A 13360-nucleotide genomic window follows, 5' to 3' on the forward strand; every position below is an offset into this window, starting at 1 on the left:
TATACACAATGGAATACTATTCTGCCATAAGATGAAATAATGTCATTTGCAACAACAGGGATGGATCTTGAGATTATTATGCTAAGCAAAATAATCAAGCAGAAAAAGTCAAGAACCAAAGGATTTCACTGATATGTGGTATATAAAACTGAAAACAACAAAGGAACAAGACAAATAAATGAAGAAACAAAAATTCATAGGCCCAGACAATAGTTTAGTGGTTACCAGAGGGTAAGGAGAGTCAGGGGGTGGCAGATGAGGGTAAAAGGGATCAAGTATATGGTGATGGGAAGGAGAACTGACTCAAGGTGATGAACATACAATGTGATATATAGATGATGTATTACAGAATTATACACCTGAAACCTATGTAACTTTACTAACAATCATCAACCCAATAAACTTTAATATAAAAAAGAAAAATGCAGGCAAGTTCCAAGCCACAAACCATCAATGAAACCTAATGGTCTTTGTTTGTTGTTGTGGGTAATTGCTGAATTATAGACAAGTAAACTAAATGACTGTGAAGCAAACTCATATAATCTACTAAAGGGACTTCTGAGTTGTTAAATCCATGCATTAAATATCCACTGAGCCGTGCCTATAGTTCACCCTTGCACTAAATTTATAGGGTAGTCAAAAGAAAAATCAGAATCAGATTATCTTCAGAAATCTTATAATTGCATTGGGAAGACATTTCACATTTTAGTAATAAAGACAAATGTAGTACAAAATTAATTCTTAACAAGATGATGAAGTTGAACCAGATGATGATTTTTGAACGAAAACATGTGAGTCAGTAGTTCTTTCTGGGTGGGTGTTTCAGGAAAGGTTTTGTATAAGGTTATTTCTGAGAGGGAATTTACAGATAAATAGGACTTGTACAGGCAAATCGTGACAGGATTTATATTTCAGATAGACAGAACAAAATAAGGTATATTCGAAGAACGGAAGGTAGTGGAAGCATGGATTAAAAGCATAGATTAATAGTGGGGCAGTATCTGGCCTTACAACAACAGCTAAAAGCAATGACTTTCCTGGAAGTATGGAGAGGTTCAATCAATGAAGTTCTTCTGTGTCCTCGTAAAGAGCTTGGGCTTTATTGGGTAGTGAAAATCAAATAAAGAATTATTGGAAATACTGATAACTGTTAAAAATAAAATAGAATTCTGGCTTTAGTGTGGAAGACAATCAGATGGGAGTGGAAGAGAGGTAGGGAGATAAGCTAGGGGGTCGTTGCAATAATATTGCTAAATATTAATGAGTATTTAATCATTGCTATTGTGGGAGCAGGTGGAGGGCAGTGGGAGAAAGGGAGAAAAATTGAAGATATAAAAGGATTCTTTCTCAGGTATTAGGTAGATGGTGACGCTACCAACTAGAAAAGGGATACAAAAAAGATGACCAGATTATTGTTATTGGGGGAGAGGAGTAAGAGTGGCCTTTAATCGGTTTAGTTTTAGCATGTGGTGTTCCAGGTATCTGTGGAAAATTACAGTGTAAATGTTCATAGGATAAATGGAGATGAACGTTAGAACTCAGGAGAAAAATTGCATCCTGATGTATATCAGAGTCTTAATCATATTGATTCTAATTGAAATGCTGGGGGTGTATGAAATTACTCAAAGAAAGTAGGTGCAATAAACTGAAGATAAGAAAAGAAAAACAAACAAAACATAATCCTGGGGAACACTATCCCCAAATGAGATGGAAAAGACAGAATCCAGGAAAGAAGACTTATTTAGAATGATCTGAAAAGTAAAAGTGAAATAAGGAGAGACTACGGTGGCAGCCAAAGGAAAAACTTTTCACAAACAAGTGGCGGCCAACAATTTCAATCACCACATGAAGAACACATGAGAAAAATATTGAAAATTGCCAACTAGATTTGAGAATAGAAGGTTATGGGCAACCTTCTGTAATGGAGGGTCAGTTACATCCAGAGGGTTAAAGCTTGACCTCCATGACTTAACGGAAGGGGAAATGTAGATAGCACAGGTCAACTGGGCTGCTAAGGCCAGGAGAAGTGAGAGAGCATACTGAAAAGTGTGGGCAGAAAAGTTTGAACATGGGTGTACACTAAAGAAAAGGACCCACTGGTAAATCTAAAGGAGGGATTAATGCAAATAAACAACAGTTAATGGAAGAGAGAGGAAACGATGGAGTAAAGAGTTCAAGTGGGGATTAACCCTTACACCTAATGCAAACCCATAATGTGCTGAGTATGAGGAAAAAAGACTACCCTGGGCTGGAGGAAACTGAGCTTCTTGGAAGTGCCAAGGCCTTGAACTTGACAGAACCTTGAAAGTAGACCAAGTGAATGGGAGAGAAGACGTGAGCATTCCACGAGGGGAAACAATGGGACTATAGTTACATAAACTGCTCATCAATTTTAAGAGAAGCTTCATGGTATGAAGATCTAGAGGTACAATTTGAAACAGAAATTTTTTCTAGAATTTCTCTTCTAAATTAAACTATAAAAGTTTGATAGCCAATGGAATGGACTAGGGAATATTGCCATGTTTCTGTTTTATTAGTGTATGAAAGACTGAACATCAAAAAGAGAGTATATGCCACAAACATACCACTTAAGCTCTTCATGGAGAACTAGGATACCTAGGGTTTTTTCATTTCCTTTAATTTTTATGGGCATACTAAATTTGTTTATTTTTGTTCCTATAAAAATGTACAAGTGAGTAATAAAAGCTAATTTTAATAAAGATAATATAAAGAAGCAAAATAAAATCATCCATACTACTTTCATCTGGAGATAATAGCCATTATAATTAATAACTATATATTTTTTAGGTAAATATCATTTTAGTTTATGGGCTTTTTGACATTGTAATATTACATAGATATTACAAATTGAGACAAATAAAGAGAGAATTCTACTTCAATTGCACACATTTATAGGAAGTTTCTCATGACTTTAAAAAAGTCTCATAAAACATTTTAAAGGGTTGAAAAACATACTTTAATATATTTAGCCATTTGCCTATTATTAAATATTGTTTGTATTCATTTTCACAATTCCAAATAATATTTAGTGCATAAAGCATTGTATACATTGCAGAACAGTACCTTATAATAAATATCTAGGTGTTATTACATGAATGGAACTAAGATACCTTATTTTGACAACCAACTTCATTATCAAACTCACAAAATACTAGTTTTATATAATTTAACGAATGCCCAAGCATGAAATCCATATCCTCACTCACACAAAGGGAAGGTTGGTTTTCTCGTCTTGGGGTCTCTTTGACATTGTAATGTTAGAATGAGTATGGGAGATCATTCTGTGAAACTACTTGGTTAGTTCAGCTAAGCTGAAGGAAAAGAAATAAAATAGTTATACCAGATTCCCAGAACAGTGGTGCACATCCACCGTGATGCATTGTAACTAGAATAACATGTGATTTATTATGGCATTTAAAATAAGAGGCACATTCTATTAAGGGGCATCCACGGAAGAATGCTTGCCAGGAATCTGAGTCTTCCTGTACCTCCCAAGCCCACAACCAAAACTAACAAACAGCTTCCTCTTATTCAATCGCTAAATGTACGAGTAAGACCTGTGACAATAGTACGTACTCCTAGATACATAGGTAGGAAGATACATGATTTTATATGCTAATTTGAATAGACTAGAGTACCCAGTTGTTTGGGAATATCAGTGTAGTTATTGCTATTTAGGTGTTGTTTAGAAGTGATTAACATTTAAATCAGTAGACTTTTTAGAAAAGCAGATTACTGTCCATAATGTGGGTGGGCCTCGTCTAGTCAGTTGAAGGTTTTAAGAGAAAAGACTGAGGTCCCTGAAAAGGAAGGCATTCTGCCCCCAGACTCAAGATGGCAACATCAACTTTTGCTCCAGCCTGACCCCTGCCTTAAAAATCTCAGACTTGCCAGCGCCCACAGTCACATGAGCCAATTCCTTAAAATTTCTATCTCTCTCTCCCCTATTGTAGGATAGGAGACACATAGGGATACATCTATATCTCTCTATATTTATTCTATTGGTCTCTTTTTTCTCTGGAAAACCCCAACTAATGTAAGCAGATAGATAGATAGGTGAATGTATATGGATGGAGAGAGGGAAAGATACATAGATAAAGAGGTGCTGCTCCCAAGTGATTTGAGAGTGTGTGCAGAAAGTGCATTGGAATAGTAGTCAAAAGATTGTGGCGTGAGACCTGGCTTTACCATTTACAAGTTATGTGGCCACAGAAACATCTCTGAATTGCAGTTTCCTCACCTATTAAATAGAATCATAGTATTTTCTTGAATATCTTGCCAGACTGTTATGAAGATTAATGACAAAAATAACATGGATAATGGCTGCTAATATTTATTGAACACTATCAATGAGTCACTCAGCGGTAATCACATCACACACATTATCTCATTGAATCCTCAGTAAAAAACCATCAAGGTAAATACAATTGTTATTGTAACTTCATAAACAATGTATCAGCTCATGTTATTTCCTCAGAGAGACCGTCTTGATTATCTTCCTACAGTAACGTCCGCTCTGTGCAACTCTGTTTCTTAAGAGCATAATCACAATCCAAGATTTTGTTGCTTAATGCCTTGTTTGTTATTTTACTATTAATTTGGCAGAGTGTAGGCTCTCTTTAACACTTGATGAATAGAATATATATGAGAGGGAAAGAGGGATAGAGAAATAGAGATAGAGAGAGAGGGGAGAGAGAGAGAGAGAGAGAGAGAGAGAGAGAGAGAGAGAGAGAGAGAGAGAGAGAGAGAGAGAGAGAGAGAAAGGGAGAAACTTGGGCAGCCAGGTGGCTCAGTTGGTTAGAGTGCGAGCTCTTAACAGCAAGGTTGCCAGTTCAATTCCCACATGGGACAGTGGGCTGCACCCCCTGCAACTAAGATTGAAAACGGCGACTGGACTTGTAACTGAGCTGCACCCTCCACAACTAGATTGAAGGACCATGACTTGACTTGGAGCTGATGGGCCCTGGAAAAACACACTGTTCCCCAATATTCCTCAATAAAAAAAAATAAAAAAAGAAAGAGAGAAAATGGTTTTGGGGAGATTCAACAGATGCAGCCCTGAGAAGTAAAAACCCTACAGCTGAACATTGCTGAAGTTTAAATTGCCACACAAGCAATGGGCCTGCCTCCAGGCCCTCACGTCTGCTCTTTCTGAAGGGACCTGAACTCAAAGCCACTTCCCTAGTTGTCACCTCCACTGTCCTATAGGACCTGAAGGCTGAGAAGCCAGGCTAAGAAAGGAGATGTACTCTAGAATGGTACTTTCTCCCCGTACAGTACTTACTCTAGAAAAGATATTTAGTGCATAATATTCACTTTTGCCTTCTTCCATCACAATTTCCCTTTTAACGTACCCCAGTCCTTTAATACCGTGTTTCCGCGAAAATAAGACTTAGCCTGCCAGTCAGCTCTAGTGCGCCTTTTGGAGCAAAAATTAATATAAGACCAGGTCTTATATTATATTTTATTATATAAGACCCGGTCTTATTTTACTATAAGAAATGCATATTTTACTATAGTAAAATAAGACCAGGTATTATATTATATTATATTATATTATATTATAGTAAAATAAGACTGGGTCTTATATTAATTTTTGCTCCAAAAGATGCATTAGAGCTGATTGCCTGGCTTGATCTTATTTCCGGGGAAACACAGTAATACAGTCCCTTTGGCCCTGATATCTTGGTGTTATGGTCTTGTTTTAATTTGAAGGACCTAGGTGACAAGGAGGAGGACCTCCTCCTCCCCACTAACTCACATAGACAACAGGCTGTAGCCTAGAGAGAGGAGAAGTTCCAGAAGGGGGGCAGCATTGTCATGAGTGGAGGCCCCAGAGACTGTGCACATGTGCAAATCAGAAGCAACCAAGCACCAACAGCTGCATTTCCCCCCACAGTCTAGAGTGAGCCAGTCTAAACCCAAAACAAAACGGTGGCTTTAAGGAGTCGGGGAAGAGGTATTTAAACTGCAGTTTTCCTGATGGGGAAACCATGACCAGATGGGTCATGAATTGCCCAGGTTTACATGTTAGTGACAGAAAAAGATCTAGAACTCTAGTAATTTTTCCAGGGTATGTTGATTTTTTTTTTTTCAGTTGACAGTGAGCTTATTCTCAGTAAGTACATTTGAATAATAAAGAGAAGAAATATTTCAGAATATGATAGATGAATACCTGCATTTGGCAAGGCATTCTCTTCCCAGAGGTCTAATTAAGTTATAATTTCAGAAGATTCTTCATGTGGCTCTCTAATGGTGCCTCTACTATATTTTCATGCTTCATTTCTTACCCCTCCTGAAATGATGTTGCACATGGTCCAGCAGCTGTTATAACCAGGCATCATATTTCCCTTTCATTTATGATTTTGTAGCAGTTCTGATAAAGTCACTCTTATCTTTAAATGTGAAGTCAGAGTAAAAATATTAATTCCCCATCTTCCACAATCAATGCTTTCAGAAGCCAATTGTGAAGGGCACTACATTTGGCTGGTATTTGGTGACTTATTCGTTGAATTTTTAGATCTCATCTAGCAAATTTAGCATTACCCGTTAGACTGGTGATTCTCTTCATTGGGAAATTGTGCTTTAAAGTTGTGTGAATAATTATTGAAATGGTTCCGACTTTGGGCTGGAAGAGACACACCGATCTCAAATTGATGTGACATATGCTCACCCTTCAGTGTCAGAGGGCAGCTTGTCAGCAATTGGTCTCACAGGGCTAAGTTATTTATATTTTTGATGACAACTCATAATTTCATCAGCTCTTCTTCCTTATACACATTCACATCCAGAATCTCTGAATTCTTCCTTTCTTTATTATCTTGTACTACTTTTGCACTATTTTTTTGTGTGTCATTTTTTTTTTTTTTTTTAACTCCTGGGCCCTTGCCCTAAACTCATTCTCTTCATCAGTTTTGGACAAAATATTCCCAGAAAGCAAACTTTGCTTTAATGCATAGTTGACATGACTTACTATATTTTTACCAGAGTATAATAAATTTGGAAGTTGCTAAAAAGTGTGCATGGCTTCCCATAGGCCATAAAGATATATTTATTTTTATAAGACAAGATGATTCACTAAGTTTTTCATGCTAATTCAATCTCTCCCTAGGTGAGAGATATCAAAAGAAAACATCTAGGTGGGCTCCAGGTAACATCTGTCCACTCGTTTTCTAATTTTCATTTATCTTACTTTAAACAAAGTGGGAAGAGGGAGTACTTATTTGTGGAAGTTTAAAGAAAGCTGTAAAAGTGGCCTCCAGTGACCAGGTAAAATAGGTTCCATAAAATAAAATAGAATGTATAGAAACAGTTAGTGCCTGCTATTCCAATATTCCTTTCAAATATGTTAAAAAGTAGACTGAGACAAGGCAAAAAAAATTATGCATATATATCCTGTCTGTGCTAAGAGGAAAATGTTTATAAATAAAAATCACCCGGGAGAATGTGCATTATAAAAATAAACCACACCCACATCAATGTTTTCAGGAAATTCTGCTATTGCTCCCTTAAGATATATCCTGTGACCAGTTCTTACCCACTTCACTGCCACCACCTAGATCCCAAACTCTGTGAACTCACACCTACCTCAGTTACGTCAGTGGCCTAAATTCCTTGCTTCTACCCCTTCCTCTTCACAGTGTTTTATCAAAGCAGTATTTACTGTTTTATAAAACCAGTGACGCTTTTAAAATATTAAGTCAAATTATATCAATCTTCAGTTCAAATTTCACAGTCTCTGTCACTCACGGTTGAAGTTTTACAATGGCCTGAAAAAGTTTACTGGATATAAAACCAGTACTCTGATTATTTATCTATTGCTGTATAACAAATCATCCTCCAAATTAGTAGATGAAAAGAACAGTGATCACTCTATAATTCTCTCTCATGGTTCTGGGGTTGATTTGGCTCCGCTATGTGGCTCTCTCTCAGGTTTCTCACGCACTTAGAGTCTGGGTTGGAATCATCTGACAGGCTTTCCCACTTACACGTCTGACAATGGGTGCTGCCTGTCAGTGGTCTGGTAGCTGGAATCTCCAAATACTTTCCTCACGTGGCCGCATTTCTCACAGCCTGGCAGCTGTGTTCCAAGAACAAGCATCCTAAGAAACAGTAAGGAGAAGGTGCCGATTTCTCCAGGTCTGGACCTAGAAACTGCCGCGGAATAACTTCAACTACATTGACCAGGCTCCCCCTCTCAATGGGAAGAGTGTCAAAGATGTGGGGAATTAAGTTTTCAAACTACCACCGATGGTCACTTCTCTATACCTCTTCTCCTTGCTCACTCAATCCTGGCCTACTCACCGCCTTGCTGTTCTTTGAACACACAAGGCATGTCCCTTCCTAAGGCCTTTGCACTACTACTGCTCACTCAACATCTATAAATAAAAACACCCTGCCCCCCACTGTCTAAATCTGATAGTGTCCCTGAAAGCTAACTTAATTTTCCCCTTGAAACTATGCTATTTTCTATATCAGGTTATTCATTTCTTAAAGAAAATTGATCTTACTCTTTATTTGGTAAGCTTAATGAGTCGAGTCATTACTGAATATAGAGTGGGCTGAAGGGTGATTAATAATTGATATTTATAATAATGACTATAGGGTACAAAAATAACCTTGACTCATCAAAAAATTAAATGATGTTTGGTATGATATAGTTAGTAAAGCAAGGGATTGACAATTTAATTTTAATAAGATTCTCCACAATGGATATTGATATAAAGAGAGATCTCTGCTTAATTTAGAGTTAACCAGAAAAATAATTTAAAATATTGTTTTTCCTTAGATTTCTTTCAGTTCAAGCTTCCACGGAAATAAACATATAAAGCTCTTTAACAACAGATGAAAGTTGTATCTTGTGCTTTTCTTCCATATACTTGTGTACTATATTCAGGGATTTTTACTGGAAAGTAATGTGATAGTTTGTTCAAAGATACATTTTATTTTTTCAATCTTAGGAACTGACAATAAAAAACATTTTAAATGGATGAACATTTTCAGGCTTTTACAAGGTAATGGAGAAGTGCATGATTTGGTGAAGAAATATAAAACATAGGAAAGTTATAGTGTTTCAAAAACATCCTTTGATGAATGACCAAGGAGGAAGGGCTAAAACATAATTATCCTATGTCACTCCTCATGTCCAATTAACCACTAAGTGCTATCTATTCAATCTCTTGAATCTGTCCTTTCCTCTGCACCCTCGTACCAGCACCTTGAATTATGGCGTCATCATTTTGCAGTCCACTATAGTAACAATTTCCTAAATGGTTTCCAAGACTCCTATCTTGCCCTCTTAAGTTCACTTTTCACATTGTCAGTAGGGTAATATTTCTTAAAACAAAACTGAATTATGCAGTGACACATCCCTTTCTTACAATTCTTCAATAGCTCTCCATTGGCCTAAGGGAAAGAAAAGTTGAAACTTCCCAGTGTGACATCTAGGTCCTTTTGTGGCCTGGACCCTCCCTTCTTCTTCAACTCCCCACCCTTGGCTTTCAGAAGGCACTTCCGAAGCACTTGGGGTTCCATGAAAGAGCCATGCTTTTCTTACCTCTGAGCTTTTGCACTTGTAATTTGTTTTGTCAGAACAACTCATCACCCTCCTTTTTCCTCTGTGGTAACACATAAAAGTATTAGTATCTGCTCGTCATCTAGTCCTTTCTATACATATGAATTGGAAATAGTGAACATAGAAAATTATGACTAAGTCAGATGGTTCCCGACAAAGCAGGACCAAGACCAAGAAGGACTGATCAGCATGAGTTGTCACACACAGGACCCAGGCTAAAAGAAGGCCCAGCAGTGTGTCGCAGTGGACCATTGAGCTTTGGCCGGGCTGAGGCTGGATTCACACTCCCTTGCTCTCAAGTGGGAATAAGTGAATACGTTTTCTCTGGCTTGTTGCGAATGAAGAAGACCAAGTACACGCGGGGTCACTAGGAAATCCTTTTGGCTGCATTGGATTTGGTACTTGGGGCTTTATAGCAAGAAACTACTGGCTAGCAGTCAAATTTGAGGATTAATAGTCACCTGCTTCTGGAGGACTTTCCTTACTTCTCCCTGGCCTGTCCTTCCCAGGCAAGGTCAATGCCCGCCTGTGTGCCCATGGTAGCCTGTTCTTATCCCTGGAGCAGCACATTGTCAACCTCTATTGTAAAGGTCTATTATTTCACCTCTTCCACCTATCTATATGTTCTTCAAGGACAAGGACTGTGAATAATTCCCCATTACTTAGCACAGTGCCTCACACATAGCAGACTCTGAATTGATCAAATGAAGGATGTCCTGAGACCTTGAAGGACACCCAAGTTCAAGATCATCACTGCCATGTATTTATCCTCAAATTGTTAGAGTTAGCAGGGGAAGACAAGTAGAGGACAAGACTTCCCTAGCTTAATTGGTAAGGACCTTTGGTTGACAGTGGCTATAGGTTTTCCATAGACGCCCTACATCGAACTGAGAAAGTTTCCTTTTATTTCTCATTTGCTGAAAGGTCTTGAATAAAATGGGTGCTAAATTTTATTAAATGCCTGTTATGATTCTATCGAGGTTAATTTATGATTTTTTCTTCCTAATATGGTCATTAAATTGGTAAAAAATGTTAGTTCTGAACAAATTTAACATTTCTGAGATAAACTCTGCTTGATCATGATGTGTCATTCTTTTCTATGTATTACTTGATTTGATTCACTATATTTTGTTAAAGATTTTTGTGTCTGTGTTCATCAGTTTTAGATTCGATAAGTTTTATTGACATTAATTCAGGTACACTGTGCCCAGATCACATTAGCTCATCAAATAAATTCCATATGGTTGATATCATATACTTTTTATCCCTAGAAATGCCATTTTTTCCTATAGTTTTCATCTCTCTTCTGTTGTTCCCTGAAGTTGCTAACCTTTTCTGTAGAATATTTAACATATTTCTCATGGTTATTTAAAGTATTTGTCAGATAATTCCAACATCTGCTCCATCTCTGAGACTGATTTTATTGACTCTTTCCTCTTTGATTATATATACATTTTTTTACTTCGTTATGTGTTTGATACGTTTTTATCACATGACAGTTACAATGTGTAAACAACAACAACAAAAACAAAATGCTAAATATATTTGCCACCTAGAGAAGTTTGTATGTTGGGAAATGTAGTCTCATGTTCACAGTCTTTTGACCCCCACTCGGCCTGGTAAGAATGGGCCTTGGGGCTAGAATACTTCTTTCCCAAGAGATAGAGAGCTCAAATAGCCCGCGCCAGGTTTCTCACCTTGTGTGGGAATTACTTTCCCTGTTTCATGCTCAGTGGTTCTGCTTGACTTGTGTGTCCTAGGACACTTGTCCAACCACACTGTTATCTCTCTTCTCCACAGGGTAGGGATGGGGTCCTTCCACAGTAGCACGAGAAGAGTGCCCATATGAGAATTGCCCTGTGCTGGCTACCGAGAGACCCACTGGCCATGAAAAACTGACACCCACTATAGAAGATGATCTTGCTTTGTGTCTTCTCTATGTGAGTAATGCATTTTTCCATCCATGGCTTGTTTACGTTGTGTTTTCCTTGGTGACTCCAATACCAAAATGCAATGGACTGAAGTATTTGGTACTTCTGTTTCTGGTGGTTAGCACAGTGATGACCTTTACTATCCTCCAGGTGGTTGGGGTCCTACCCTGAGACTGGGAACCCATGCACAGTGCTCTGCTGGGCGTTAGGTCCCTTATTCTCTCAGGCTATTGGTATTAGGGCTTGAGTTAAGGTAATCTGTATTTCAGTTTGGTCAGAGCTTTGTTGTGCTTTTAGTCAGACTCAGTTCACCACTGGATTCAAATTATTTGAGGGCAAGACTATACTTCTTCGTTCAGAAGAAGTTGAGAGGCTAGAAACTCAGGCTGCTGTTTCTGAAAACTGCATTATAATTTAGGAATGACCTTTGGCGGATGCAATACATTATTAATATCCATACTGTAGAATAGATTTTATTTTTTAAATGGGCTTTTGGTATTTTGAAAATAAATTAAATATCATTGAGTCAATTCAGTTAAATAAAATTTGTGTGACCAAAGGATGAAATGCTGTTATGATTACAGTAAGGTAGTGTGGCCTTATGGGGAAGATATTGATTTCTTGAGGTGCCTCATGATCTGTCTCAAAGCAAACTTCATAGAAGATTTTAAGAAACGACAGTCTCTTTGAACTAGGTGTATGACTCAAGGCAATTACTTTGAAAAGGCAAAGTATCTGAATCAGTAATTTGTTCTAACTTCGTGCTTCTCAGAATATAGTATGGTATGGTTACAAATCACCTGGGGACATTATTAAAATATAGGTTCTAATTCAGAAGATCTGAGATGAGGCCTGAGATTCAGCATTCCTACTTAGCTCCCAAGTGATGCCAATCCTTGGGTTACACCTTAATTAGCGATGGCTCAGTCTCCTAGTCCTGCAGTCAATATGCCCAGCTCCCCACTTATAGTAGCTAGTTTCAAGATGGCCCTCAATGCTCTATGACTCCTGGTATTAACCCTTGTGTAGGCTCCTCCCATATTATACTAGGGTTTGTCCGCCTTACCCCTTAAATGTTGCAGAAATGATGGAATGTCACTTCCAAGATTGGGTTACCAAAGGCACTGTGGCTTCTGTCTTGTCTCGTTTTCTAGCTTAGATCCGTCACTTTGGTAGATACGTAATATTCAGTGACTTCAAGTCCTGGTGGACTATTTTAAAGAAAAAAATAATGTAGTAATGTAGTAATGTATAGCCTACTTTGATTGTTCATGCAAACACACAAAAGCCATTTGTAATTGTTTGCATGGATACATACATGAACCTAATTAACTGTTTTTGTACATAGATATTCTAGATGTTGAGTTGTTCATGTGAAATTGTTTGTTTTAGAGTTAATATCAGGTTTAAAGGCAACTACATTTAATGTCTAAAGATTTATAATCATCCCAAACAGAGAAGCATATGGTTTTGCTCCTTTAAGTGCTCCATGAAGAATAACTGCCTGTGATTTTTTTATGCATTTCTGAATTGTGTGATAAAGTGGAAAATTATCAGAATCTGGCTCTTCAGTTTTTGCTAAAATAATTACTGAAAAAATTGAACAGATGCTGGATATAAATAAATTCCATGGACTCAGATATTTGGGGATCTTCTGTGGATTCTGGGCACCACTTGTAAAGATATATTTATGATGGACTCAAACAATTATTTTGTACTTTTCCAGGTCAGTGTAATCTCTTCTCCAAAAAAACGCCATAATAACAGAGAGTCTGAATATCATAGTTTTATCTCGCATTATGACGGCATATCAGTTCTTATTCCTCAGCAGTCA

This window comes from Rhinolophus ferrumequinum, chromosome 5 (assembly GCF_004115265.2).
Source record: "Rhinolophus ferrumequinum isolate MPI-CBG mRhiFer1 chromosome 5, mRhiFer1_v1.p, whole genome shotgun sequence".
NCBI classification, from domain to species: domain Eukaryota; kingdom Metazoa; phylum Chordata; class Mammalia; order Chiroptera; family Rhinolophidae; genus Rhinolophus; species Rhinolophus ferrumequinum.